Source organism: Benincasa hispida, chromosome 8, assembly GCF_027475165.1.
Source record: "Benincasa hispida cultivar pf3 chromosome 8, pf3_genome.v1.1, whole genome shotgun sequence".
In the NCBI taxonomy this organism is placed as follows: Eukaryota; Viridiplantae; Streptophyta; class Magnoliopsida; order Cucurbitales; family Cucurbitaceae; genus Benincasa; species Benincasa hispida.
The window spans coordinates 44,761,716-44,775,746 of NC_143485.1; the positions used below are offsets into that span (position 1 = coordinate 44,761,716).

General features: G+C 36.1%; 1 long non-coding RNA gene across 1 annotated transcript; it reads right to left on the reverse strand.

The window, feature by feature from the left end:
• Window positions 1-6,674: 6,674 nt before the first annotated feature.
• On the reverse strand, window positions 6,675-13,471 carry LOC150034618 (uncharacterized). Its single transcript, XR_016531021.1, has 2 exons — window positions 13,290-13,471; window positions 6,675-7,112 (listed from the first exon to the last, which is right to left on the reverse strand). It is a non-coding gene; the product is annotated as an uncharacterized LOC150034618 (long non-coding RNA).
• Window positions 13,472-14,031: the final 560 nt, after the last annotated feature.

Consider the following 14,031-nt stretch of genomic DNA (forward strand, 5'->3'; position numbering starts at 1 on the left):
GCTAAAGTATTCAAGAGTCATCTAGAAAGTTTAGGCTTATGGGATATGCGACATATTGTCTAAGGCAAGTGGGAGATATTACTGGGGTATAGTGTATGCCTTAGTTTATTGTATTTTGTACTCTATTTGTATTGTACATTTAGCTCCTTAAGCTTTAGGACAAGTGAAAGATTGTTGGGATTGGTATCCTAAATCTCTCTTGTATTCTCGTAGTTTGTAAACTTTGTATAAATAAATATTACTAATAAAAAAATTGTTATTTTATGAGCATACACTAAATCCCATAAACAAAGATCCTAGGTTATTTTATGTAATTTAAACATGTATATAGAGACATATGGGTGGATAATGTTTAAATGATAACCTAAACGATCTTGTGGATAAATAAGGCTACTTATGTTATCCTGATAACATTTTGGATAGGACCCGCTTTAGAGATGTTACAAGTGTTGTAAAGTGCTATAAATGATTTGATCCTGATCATTTATGTGGAGACATGTGAGTGGGTTATCCTATATAAAAAGTTTAGTCATTTCATGGTCCAGTCTTATACAGTCTCATTATATAACGTCATTAATAGTAGAGACTTAAATTTCACAAGGATGACCATAGGTGGCATGACCTGAATCCTAAATGAGTTGTGAACTCCTGCCTATGAAGGTAGTCTTTTAACTCGCATAGGTGGGAGTGGTCAGATCATCGACTCGATATGCCTACCATTTTGGGGATTCGTCTAATTAGGAAGTTAGAAACACAACAACACAAGACGGAATTCACCCATCCCTGATGTCGGGGTAAGTAGATAAATTGCTCCCTTAAGGGCTTGAACAATGTGGTCGTACCCTCTCTCGGCCTGAAAGGGATTGGTCATAGTTGGACTATGACTTATTGTTCATTAGAGGGATCAGTGGTACGTAAGGACTTAGATGTAATTATAGGGGCAAAATGGTAATTTTGGCCCAATTGTATTTACAAGAAATTTGTGAAGGGTCATTGCGTTGTTATATCCAATGAACACAGAAATATATTTGCAGCGCAAAGAGTGCAGTTGTCGGTTTTTAGTGGAGTGATCGACAGTTAATAGGTGTTGGGTAATTTAATTGAAGAGATTAATTAATTATCCAAGTACCATTGGAGCTTCAATCTACAGGTCCATAAGGTGCCTTCTATAACTCAATAGGGATTATTGAAAATTAATTTTGGATTAATTTTGAATTGTTCAAATTAATTGAGAGAATTAATTATATATGATATAATTAATATAATGTACTTGATACATTATAATACAAAGTTTATTTTGAGAGGAGTTTAATATTTGAATGTGATTCAAGTATTAATTATATGGAAGAGATTCATATAATTAAATTTAGTATAAATATGAATTTATATTAAATGTCATGTATTATTGAGAGAAATAAAACTATAGGTTTTATTATATTTGATACAATATAATAACTACATGTTATGTGTTATATTTAATAACATATAGTTATATATATAACATAATTAGTTAGTATATATAATTATTACTAACTAAATTGAATTAAATTCATTTCTAATTTAATTTTAAAATTAAAGGGAGAGAGTTACAACTCCCTCTCTCTCCCCCCTCTCTTAATTTTCTCTCCATAAATCACGTCGCAGAAGGTATGGGGAGTTCAATTTTAACGCCTTCTTTATCTTCCTTCAACTTTAACATATTCGATCTGAGAACTCTGAGAACTAAGGGTGTTCGTGGGTTAGGTTGGATTTGGTTGAAGGGCTTTTTAGCCCCAGCCCAATTGTTCGGATTATAAATTTCTTCAACCAAATAACCCTTATAAAAAATGAACCCAATTCAACCCAACCCAACCATGAAATATTTGAGTTAGGTTACTCGGGTCAGTTATTTAAAATTTTGTTCTACAAGAAGTAAAATGTAAATAAGTAAAAATCTGATTTAATTATTTTCATATATTAAATTAAGATTAACAACTCAACTTCAATTTATAGATAATGAAAATTTTTAAGAGTTGTTAGAGAATAAATTATTCAAAAAAAAATAATAAATTTAAATAAAACTAAAATGAATATATTTATAAATAATTGTACTATAAGTAACCAAATATATATAAATCCTTTAATCTCATTTAAGCAAATTAGGCCAAACTTGGATAACGAGGAGAATAAGTGAATATTCCTGAAGGAAGCCTGAGGAGAAGGAAAACATTAAATGTAGCTAAGCTTGGTTATGAAAGATAAAATTTGGCTAAGTATGGGAATTAAAGTGAGGCGTTGGTGTAAGGACTCAATGGGCAAAGGCCTTGTCATTTGGATGTTAGGCGAGCACCTAGAAGAGTTAACCTTGATAGCTAAGTTTTGATCGCATGAGGACACCAAGCGATGGTGAGTTGTGCTCGGAAAGGCACGATGTGGAGTTAATGGCTAGGAGTTGGGCAAATGGTTGCTATGCATTAGGCATGAGTAATGCGCCAAACAAGTTCATGCGAGGTTAGTTGGACAAAGAGGAGACGTGCGACCAAGGGCAAAGATGGCCTTGGGCCAAGAATTTGGCTCAAGGCATGCCAAAACATATGATGGTCGAGGGCCCTGCCATGAGTTTATTTGTTGGTTAAGCATGTTAATATTAGAAGGGTTGATGCGTGGCAAGAATAGGCTCTAGGCGATGAGTCTTTCGCATTGGCTACATAAGGTGTGCATGGAGGAAGGCCATGACACTAAGTGTTGAGTGCAAAGGTATACGTTGGACGAATAGGGTATGTGCCAACCATGAGACTATACGTTGAACTTGAAGATAGGCGTGGACGCAAGAAGGCTATGCGACAATCAAATAGTGAAAACACCCAAGTAAGACCATGCGTCCAAATGAGGCCAAGTGAGGTTAGTTGTTGGGAGAGCTATGCGTTGACAAGGTGGATGCGGCCAAAAAAGGCTATACATCCAATGAGAGCTATGCGACCATGGGAAAGTATGCGTTGAAGGAAGTAAACTTGGGAAGCGAGGCTAAGTTGACAACAAATCGGGACAAGTGGCCGAATCTATTGAAGTTTGGGCTAAAGCAAGGAGGAGGTAGGCGCACCACAAAGCACGAAATGGAAGGTTATACGTTGGTTTAAGAGGAAGAGGAACCTTCAGACACATGCAAGGAGCTGGTCGCAAGGTAGAGTCATTGGAAAATGCATGAGGAAGGCATCTAGACATGCAGGGCTGGCGAGGTGTCAAGCATTGAGGGCTTTAGGGCTTCTATAAATAGGGCAGCAAGGGGACAACTTTCACAAATCACTCATACAAATCCAGTAAAATTGGGGTAAAAATGTTGAGAAAGAAGTATACTAAGTGACCCTAGGCTGTTGTTAAATTTGGACAAGTGAGGAGTGAAGAATTTGCGTTGAAAGGTAAAAGGCCTAGCTGAACAAACAAGGTAGGCGCCATCGCACGCATCCACGGCTGATGCACAACGCAGGCGCGCATACACGCCCATCGCAAGGTATGCATCTAGATGACACGAACGCCTGTCAACACGCACGACCCAACAACCCAGTGTACGCCTGCGTTGAGCACACTGCCCAGCCCTTCGCATGCGCATAACCATGCCTAGCGCTTGTGTCACGCTTACGCCTATGCGAGGACTGCCACCCAGCCACGCCTAGCCCAGTGCACGGACAACTGTCCGCATCCATTAGACTTCCTAAATAACTTCCAAAGCTGTGTTTTTTGGCGTTAAACCTATTTTTAGGTATCTTTGAAGTGGATAAGCTAATGGTTTCAAATTAAAGATATATTTAAAGCTAAAATTAATTTATTTGAGGACATTCAAGCAAATTCAAAATTTAAGTAAAATTCAGGAAATATAGACCAAGGGCTGCTCTAAAAAGATTGTAAAGGGAATTATCAAGAGGATTGTGAGTAGGGTTTTCCCTATTTTCGTCTATTTGAATTATATATATTTTATTATATGTGTGTTGAAAGGAAAATTATTATTATTATTAGGGAGGGATGGGGTTGTACATGCAATCATGCGTTAGACATGGCTTAAGCTATGCGTTTACACCCATGTGTCTGAGATCATGCGTCAGAATGACCACGCGTTCCTATCACAAGTTTTCTTATGCTCGGGCCAAGTATAACGCGAACAAAAGTTTCTTGGGTAATCTGAGGTCGAACACAGGGACTTGTCACTCAATAATGCTTGTGAACAATGTGTTTGAGGCGATGAATAAAAATAAAAAAGAAGTTTAATGGATTCACACTACTTCTACTCCTAACTAAACAAATTGAGTAATAGAAGACTTGCAATGAGAATAGGCAAATACATAACAACCATTAACGCATAGTAATGTTTATTATATTAAATCGCCCGAGTAATCCCAGCTCATTGTACTAACGCATCGCACACCTCTCGGTGGTCAGCCGCATGACTATATCTCTATAGTGCATGGTTGCATCGAGCATAAGATTGTGCCTATATCTAGGAACAATGCGAACTTTTCTTTAGTGCGTTCCATCTCTTACCTCCTCAGGCAGTTAGACGCGGCTATTTAACTTATAGACAAGCAATGCAACATCCCATAGACAAGCGTTGCTACAGCCTTTCACCAAACAAAGAGGATTAACTCATTATACTCGCACAACGCACACCTCTCGGTGGGTTGCTACATGCGTCCTATCTCTAGGTTATACGATTAAGTATGAGATCACTTTTGATAAATAAACACTGAAGATAAGCAATGATAGAGATAAAGATGATGAAGAAGATGACATTGAAGGAATCAAGAGATGCATTGATTTCAAATTGTCTTAATACCTTAAGCTAAAATGTAATATAATACAGAGGTTAGAAGAGAAATGAAGGATTCTGCGTTAAGGCTGTCGATAGTGCAATGGATGAATGGTGGAGATGTCTCTCTCGAGCTCTATCTCCAACGAAAGCTCCGGTCGTCACTCGGTCTGGTTTGTGGAGGTGAAGAATTCTCACTGAAAATCTTGTTCAAGCTCTCATCTCTAATCGCAAACCTCTACCTTGAGGCAGAAGTTCGGATACTTCGAAATGAAGAATGAAGGGGCTATTTATAGGGTCTAAACGCTGACAACTATCATGATTGCGTTATGGCTCTATTGCTTTTTTCGCGGTATGGGCAATGTCACATTGTCTTATCTTGTTGATACTCCCAAGGTATGCGTCCGAGCTTGATTCAGCTGAAGAATCAACGCGTTCTACCCATCTTGCGATCGTCCTTCTATTATGGTTGTCACTTCATGGCTGCAATTTCCAATTGATCATCGCATTTGCTTGATCATTGTAACTTCCATGCGATGGACGCATTCGATCACCATAACTTCCATGCAATGGACGCATACGATCACTGCAACTTCCATGCGATGGACGCATACGATCACCGCAACTTCCATGTGATGGACACATGCGATCCAACTTTCAGCGCATGCATTTGTCTTTACGATTGCCTGTCTTCAATGCACGTGTTTGTCTTCGATTGCTTATACGCCTGCGTTTGATTCCTGCGATAGCTAAAAAATAGACACTTTGGCATGGAGTAATGCATAATATTAGGGTTAGTGAGGATTTAGGTGCTAATCGACGCAAAGCTCAATTTTTTCGCAAATTCTAAGTATTATCACCGCATTTTCTACTTATTAGCCCTCATGATTCTAAATAAAAGGCTTATAATAACTGGTATTTCTGCCAGTTATCACACCCCCAAACATAGAATCATGCTTGTCCTCAAGCATGTGTTATACTCAAGAAATTCTTAACTCACCTTCCAACTTCTCTTTGCGATGACCATTTTCTCAGAATATAATTTACTCGTGCCTCTAACTATGGACGCAATACTCTCCTCCACTTCGACTGCTTCTCCAAAGAAATTTTTTTAAAGTTAAATTCGGCAAGCCTTTGCTAAAAAACGTTTTATTCATTCGCCACAACTTTGTGTTCAGCTCTTGAGAATGCGTTCGTTCAAAACAATTCCAGATTATGCGATTACTCATTCGAATACGGCGTTGATCCTGGTTACGCTCTTTGTTTTGGCTTACCCCCACGTGTGTCATGCGGGCATCCAACCTCGGTTGCATTCCATACTCAACTCAACTCATGTCTTGCCTGATTTGGCTTACACCAGACAGAGGAGTTGCGCTTATGCGTTGATCCTGACGACTTACCTTCGTTTTTTCTTGCTCCCATGGGTTTCATGCGGACATCCAACTACTGGTAAATGTCTTTCACAACTTAACTCTTATCAACATGGGATTCCCCATTGCGTTGATAGTGGAGTTGTTATTTTCAATTTTTCTTAGGGGAATGAACGCAATTCTCGGAGACCGCTACCACCTCCAAACTTAGAGGGTGACAACGTTCTCACTGCAAGCTAAAAACAAACTCAACAGGAATGTGATAACAAATGCTTGAGCAAGGGTTTGCATATAATAAAACTATAGACTTTCACAATTTAAGGAAGCTATTAAAAGTATGGAGACCCTTGCGATACTAGTTAGAGGATGCGGTGAATTATTTGTACCATTATAGATGCATCGCAAAGAACCACAATCAGACAAAGAGAATTTCAAAAGGATAAGGAATAAAAGATAACAAGAATAGAACATTAGGTAGGACAATGCATGCGACAATGCGTTGGAATTCATGCGATTGAAGCTATGTGTTGAAGGATGTGGAGGATTCTTCTATTGTAACTGTGCGCTGAGGAGAGTTATTATCACACCTACAAGGAGCAAACACACCACAACCAAGGAAACTGCCGCATATCCAAAATAACAATAAATAAAACAATAATCTAAACTAAGAAAGCAATGTAAAGATAGAGTAGAAGACGTCCTTGGAGAAATTGGAGTGTTGTCACTGCAAGGAGTCTCCCATGTAGGAGATGGCTCTCAACTGCTTGGGTCAAGGGGTTCGCCCTGACCATTGTTGCTTCCAGCAATTTTTGGACACATGATGCTTGACATGCGTCTAACTGCTTTCAGCTCATAGCCTTTCTATCTCGGGGTTAATATTTGACTTTCAACGCATCGCCTATACTTCAAATATTGTTTGTAGCTTGGTCGCACAATCTATAATACGCCTAAGATTGAAAGGGTGCCTGCGAGAACACAAAGCTTCACAAAACATTAGTTACCAAGTCCCTGGCAATGGCGCCAAAAACTTGATGGAAGGAGAATAATTATTTTCATTAGGGACGGATGGGGTTGTACATGCAATCATGCGTTAGACATGGCTTAAGCTATGTGTTTATACCCATGTGTTTGAGGTCATCCGTCGGAATGAAAATGCGTTAATCTAGTATGCAATGATCATGCGTTCCTATCACAAGTTTTCTTATGCTCGTGCCAAGTATAACGTGAACAAAAGTTTCTCGGGTAATTTGAGGTCGAACACAGGGACTTGTCACTCAATAATTCTTATGAAGTAATGTGTTTGAGGCAATGAATAAAAATAAAAAAGAAGTTTAATAGATTTATACACTACTCCTACTCCTAACTAAATAGATTGAGCAATAGAAGACTTACGATGAGAATAGGTAGATACATAACAACCATTAACACATAGTAATGTTTATTATCTTAAATCGCCTGAGTAATCTCGGCTCATTACACTAACGCATCGCACACCTCTCAGTGGTCAGCCGCATGACTATATCTCTATAGTGCATGGTTGCGTCGAGCATAAGATTGTGCCTATCTCTAGGAATAATGGGAACTTTGTTTTAGTGTGTTCCATCTCTTACCTTCTCAGGTAGTTAGATGCGGCTATTTAACTTATAGACAAACAATGTAACATCCCATAGACAAGCGTTGCTACAGCCTTTCACCAAACAAAGAGGATTAACTCATTATACTCGCACAACGCACACTCTCGGTGGGTTGCTACATGCGTCCTATCTCTAGGTTATACGATTAAGTATGCGATCACTTTTGATAAATAAATGCTGAAGATAAGCAATGATAGAGATAAAGATGATGAAGAAGATGGCATTGAAGGAATCAAAAGATGCATTACTTTCAAATTATTTTAATGTCTTAAGCTAAAATTTAATACAATACAGAGGTTAGAAGAGATATGAAGGACTCTGTGTCAAGGCTACCGGTGGTGCCATGGATGAATGGTGGAGATGTCTCTTTCGAGCTCTATCTCCAGCGAAAGCTCCGGTATTCACTCGGTCTAGATTGTAGAGGTGAAGAATTCTCACTAAAAATCTTGTTCAAGCTCTCATCTGTGATTGCAAACCTCTACCTTGAGGCAGAAGTTCAGATACTTTGAAATGAAGGTTAAAGGGGCTATTTATAGGGTTTAAACGCCGACAGCTATCATGATTGCGTTATGGCTCATTGCTGCTTTTTTTAGTATGGGCAATGTCACATCATCTTATCTTGTTGATACTCCCAAGATATGCGTTCAAGCTTGATTCAGTTGAAGCATCAACGCATTCTACCCATCTTGCGATCGTCCTTCTATTATGGTTGTCACTCCGTGGCCGCAATTTCCAATTGATCACCACATTCACTTGATCACCGCAACTTCCATGTAATGGACACATTCAATCACCGCAACTTCCATGCAATGGACGCATACCATCACCTCAACTTCCATGCAATGGATGCATACGATCATCGCAACTTCCATGCGATGGACGCATACGATCACCGTAACTTCCATGCGATGGATGTATGCAATCCAACTTTCAATGCATGAGTTTGTCTTTGCGATCACCTGGCTTCAGCATATGCGTTTATCTTCGATTACTTATTTCCAATGCATGCGTTTGATTCCTGTGATAGCTACAAAAATAGACACTCTGGCATAGAGTAATGCATAATATTGGGGTCAGTGAGGATTTAGGTGCTAATTGATGCAAAACTCAATTTTTTCCCGAATTCTAAGTATTATCACCGCATTTTCTACTTATTAGCTCTCATGATTCTAAATAGAGTATTGGGATTGTTTCCACAACATGCATATTGGGAAATTCATGGGAACCCCCCGAGAAATACATGATCATCTTAAGGATAGTCAGTTATCAGGCTAGAAAGGTTACATTCTTATGTGTTATGATTGTTTGATTGTGAAATTGGTTTCCAAAAATGAATTTATGAAACAAATGTATTTCCTTTTAAAAATACACCATTCATTGAGATTTTTAGCTTATGTTTTCCAATCTTTTATTTCCCCCTCCCCCCTAGGTAGCAGAAGTCGGACGTTCTGGAAAAAGCCACTTAAGGTCTGGAATTGCCACTTTCTCACAGAGCAAAATTCGGATCGGGTTACTTTTGAAAGCCATTAGGATTAACTAGGATTGGAAATGTATTTAGAATGAACTTTTGTAACCGCTGCTAAAAATTAACTAAAATTATACATATTTGTTATCTTATGAGTTGGTAAAAGTTGGATAGTTAATATCACAAGGGTGGTGTCAGTTGTCTTCAGATCTCCTTTCGGGTTTGAGATATGAAACTTAGGAGGGAGTGTGACAAATATTCAATCCTTGTCAGTTGATACATACTTGGATTGATCCATCTTTCTTCTTTAATAAAAAAAAAAATTCTCATGGCCCAAGGCAAAACATAAGAGCATGTGAAAAACTTCAATAAATAGTTCATGTATCTGTGACTTGTTATATAATCCTACTAAAACCACTCTATAAGATGTCATTGGGATGGAAGTGCACTATTCTCGAGTTCATCTCTTGTGCTAGTAGTCATCCTTGAAGATCTAGATTGCCTACTTATCTTTACATGGAGCTAGATTACTTTCACATTTAAATCAAAATGATTGTCTACTTATCCTTCCAATGCTCAATTGTCTCTACTTAATATTTTATTTTGAGGAGGAATTTTTCATGTTAACAATGAGTTCCATGACCAACAACCAAGCAAACTTTTTTCTTTTTTCAATGAACAAATACTAAGGTCTATTTTCTCAACAATGAGTTCATGTTAACAATGAGTTCCTTGTAGTCTCAAAACACTAAATTCCTTTATTTTCTCAACATAGTAAAACGTTTTTCTAAATACTTTTATTTTCCTTGCACTCATCCTTATTAAGGCCAATAAAATCAAGGTGTTTTTTTTTTTCATTTTCCAAGAGAAACATAATCTCTATACCAAGACATATGACCATTTATAACTTCTTCAAATTCAACAATTTAATTCCAAACTTAAAACTTTAATAGAGTACTCTTCACAATATAACATTGCTTTAAAACTCTAAATGCTTATCCTTCCTCTTGGCATAGTTAATTAAACTTAAGTCTTTTCATCACCATAAAAACATAAACAAAATTCAAGTACCAAAAACAATAATTCAATCAAACTTGCTTTTTTCCCCTATTTTATGTCAACATTATTTTCAACTATTTTGGCTTTCCTTGATATCAACAACTAAACTTAGTACTACAAAATAAGATCCTAATATTATCACTTGTACTCTAACTAGTAGCTTTTCTACCTTTTAGTCACGTTACATGAAGAACCTAAACAAAATTTCTTATTCAATCCATCAATCCTCAGTACCACAATAGTGATCAAGACCTACTAATCCTTACAAAATTTTCCTCGAAACATTGAACTTTAGCATCTAGTAACTTTTAATGATACTATAGTTTCTTCTTCTTCTCTTTTTTATTTATCAAGCAATTTTTAATCACGTACTTAATTACATGGCATGATGCGATAAAGTTTCCTTTAGTACCACTAGTCTCTTTCCCAATGTAAAATATGATACAATTCCTCAGTAACTCCTCATTTGGACAACTTATTTCATAGTGTAAACATGTACGACCATTTCTTTCTTGACTGTCATAATACTACGTGGTTTCATCAAGTTTAAGATCTTGAACTGAAATATATGTTCCTTTCTAACAGTCTTACCATGAGATAAACTAGTACGAAATGATCGCATGATTTCTTTTTCCTTTTCATTGTGCCATAACTGAATAATAACCGCATATTAAATAATAATCACATACTAACTTCTTTCATATTGTTAAACCAACAATACAAAATAGTTGGTATACTAAGCTAAACAAATATTTCCATGGAAAAACTTTCATAAAAATTTTACTTGCAAGACGTACTTGGCAATGACGAAGAATCCCTTGATGAGCCATAGGGACATTCTGGACTTACAATGTAAGTCAGTCTATAGAACCTAACAACTTTGTGTTGAGATTTAAACCCTAAAACCTTGTAATTATTAGTTGATTAATTTAATTATTAATTATGCAATACTAAATTCCATTAACCGTCTAAAAATCCCAGGTTATCATATGTAGTCTTGAATAGTATATAGTTGACATATAAGGTGGATCATGTTCAAGCATTTTTTGGGAATGTCCTAAAACTCACTGTTTGTACTTTTGGAAACATATTCAATTTATCAATAAAAGTATTGTTGGAATTGCATTCTGTTAAAAAAATCCAATAAATGAACCTAAGGCTATAGTATGAATACTTTAACTTTATGTAGAGACAAAAAAGAGAAAAAAGTTCTAGTATATAGCCTAAAAGGTCTATAAGTATATGAATGAGATTGCATACCTCGTCCTGAAGATACTATGGATGCAACCCACTTTGTATATTGATACAAACGACGTGATCCCAAAATCGTTCATGTGGACATATGCGAGTGGGGGCATCCTATTCAAAACATGTTTGCATAAGACCAGACCACGAAATAGTCACTTTTCTTTATGACGACCGTTTACTGTTAAAACTGTCTATTTCAATTTGATGACCTAGGGTAACTCGATCTTAATCCTGAGCTAACTATGAACTCCTGTTTATGTCAGATTATCCTTTGATCTGCATAAGTGAGAGTAGTTCCACAACACTGCTCAATAAGCCTCTCATTTTGGGGATAAGATCGAATAGATAGCTGAGGACATAGTCCTACAAGATGGAATTCACTCTTACTCATTTTAGGATTAGCAAATAGGTTGTTCCCTTAAGTACTGATTCCAGGTCTTGAACAAAGGAGTCCCGACCTCTCATGGTTGAGAGGGATGTGGTTTATTTTTTGGACTATAAACTAATTGTTCAATAGAGGATCAGTGGGAGCTTAAGGAGTAAGATGTATTTATAGGGGTATAACGATAATTTTGACCTAGTTGTAAATACAAACGACCTGTGAAGGATCAAGTTTATGATTATGGTTATATCAAGTAGACAGAAATATATCTACATGACGAGAGTGCAACCATCAAACTATAGTGGTGTGTCTCGGTGGTTAACGAATATTGATTAATTGGGATTAAAGAGTTTAACCGATTAATCTCAAATTGTTGGAGCTCATGATTTGTAGGTCCATAAGGTCCCTCTACTAACTCGTAAAAGATTAAACCTTGGATTAGAATATTGAGCGAATTTGAAATGTTCCCATTCAAAATTAGGGTTTGGAATTTGAAATGTTCAAGTTTCAATTTAAGGTTTAAATAATTATATTCGATATAATTAACGTTTAATTTTATTGAAATTAAACGTAATTGAAAAGTTCAAAAAATTTAAATATGGATTACATGAATAGGATTCATGTTTGAATTAGGTGTTTTATTAATTTAGTATTTGATATCAAATTATTATTTAATTAATTAAATATATTTAATAAGTTAGTATATTATAGTGGTTCAGTTTTACAGCCTACATTCATTGTAAAAGACATTTAGAGAATTTATTTACTAATTTGAAAACAGAGATCAAGAATACAAGATAGGTCTTCACACACATTCAATCTCCTTCATTTCATTCAAAGAAAAATCACAAACAAAACACTCTTTTTATTCTTCTCTCTTTTTACAAAAAGAACCAAGTTTGTTTGAAGTCTGTTACAAGGATTCTACAATCTTTAACATGGAAGGAGTCTTTAAGAATTTGCAGAATAATCTCCTCTCAGCATGTACCTATTTATCATTGCTAAGCTTAACTCTTTCTCTTATTGTACTTGACATGGAAGGAGTCTTAAGAATTTTGGATTCTACAATCTTTAACATAGACCCAAAATGAATTGAAAACAAGGTTTCTTCCATTTAACCAACAATAAACCCAACTATGAATGAAATTTCTACCCCAAATTGATAAATTATACGAATTTATGCATTTAACCGACATGAATACTCCCAAAACATGCGTATTAAATTTCTAGCACACATCAAATGAATTCTAACAAGAACCCATTATTTAGATCTTCTACATTTGTTCTGATAGAAATTTAAGAATGAAATTATGAACCAAACAAAACAAGTGAATTAAAAGCAAAGAGAACTTACTTGGAGGTAGATTCTTCTTAAAACCACTTGCGAAGAATGTCCTTCACGTTGTGCCTGAAGATTGGAGCCGACTGCTTTACATCACTCCTCAAATGCATTGAACTTCAAATATGAGTCCAAACAAGCAAGCTCCATAGAGAACAATATGCATTTCAACTTCAAATATGAGTGCAAACAAGTCCACTAATAAAAGTTGTCAATACACATATAAGAGATGTGATATTCAGTTGTGTGTAAGTGCATAAATTCAAAAAGATTAATATTGATTATTTTCCTTTCAATAGCATAAGTCCACTAATAAAAGTTAACTAGTAACTACTTGCAGGGAAAAGTATTTTTGCATAAGTTAGTTTCAATCAATTCTCATTAATAGGATAGAAAAGAGTGAAAAAGCACAACAAAAGTATCTTGAAAATGTTTTTAACCTAATGTTATTTTGGTAAAGACATATACTGTTAGCAAGGCTTTAGTCAGAAGAGTAAAAGCACATGATTACTAATTCAAGTAAAACAAAAGAAAAAGAAAGAAAGAAAGAAAACAGAAATGAAAGGAAAGAAATTACATGGATTCCACCATCTCAATAAATTAAGGATAACAGCTCCACTTTCTCAAAATTAATTAATCTTCTAACCTTAAAAAATAGGTACATGCTGAGAGGAGATTATTCTGCAAATAAATATCAACTAACTTACTTTAAAGCTTTGCAATCTTGGTTAGAGTGTGGTTGGAAGAGACCAATACT